Source organism: Arachis duranensis, chromosome 10 (genome assembly GCF_000817695.3).
Source record: "Arachis duranensis cultivar V14167 chromosome 10, aradu.V14167.gnm2.J7QH, whole genome shotgun sequence".
Taxonomy (NCBI): domain Eukaryota; kingdom Viridiplantae; phylum Streptophyta; class Magnoliopsida; order Fabales; family Fabaceae; genus Arachis; species Arachis duranensis.
In genome coordinates, this window is record NC_029781.3 from 57,924,724 (window position 1) to 57,925,144 (window position 421).

Sequence of the window (421 nt, forward strand, 5' to 3'; positions counted from 1 at the left end):
GCGATACTCAATATGAAGAGCCCGACGTGTGTCAAAGAAGTACAACAACTGAATGGAAGGCTGGCCGCCCTATCAAGATTTTTGGCAGGATCAGCGATAAAATCACTACCTCTCTACTCACTCCTAAAGAAAGGGAAACCCTTCTCATGGACCCCGGAGTGCGAAAAAGCCTTTAAAGAATTCAAGGAATTCCTCGGGCAGCCACCAATCCTAACCCGACCTTTAAAAGGAGAAGAACTCGTACTATACCTCTCGGTTGGAAATCGAGCAGTCACTTCAGCGTTAATACGAGAAAATGACCAAGGACAACGCCCCATATACTTTGTAAGCAAGGCACTACAAGGGGCCGAATTAAACTATCAGAAGATAGAAAAATTCGCCTACGCCCTAGTGTTCACAGCTCGGAGGCTCCGTCCCTACT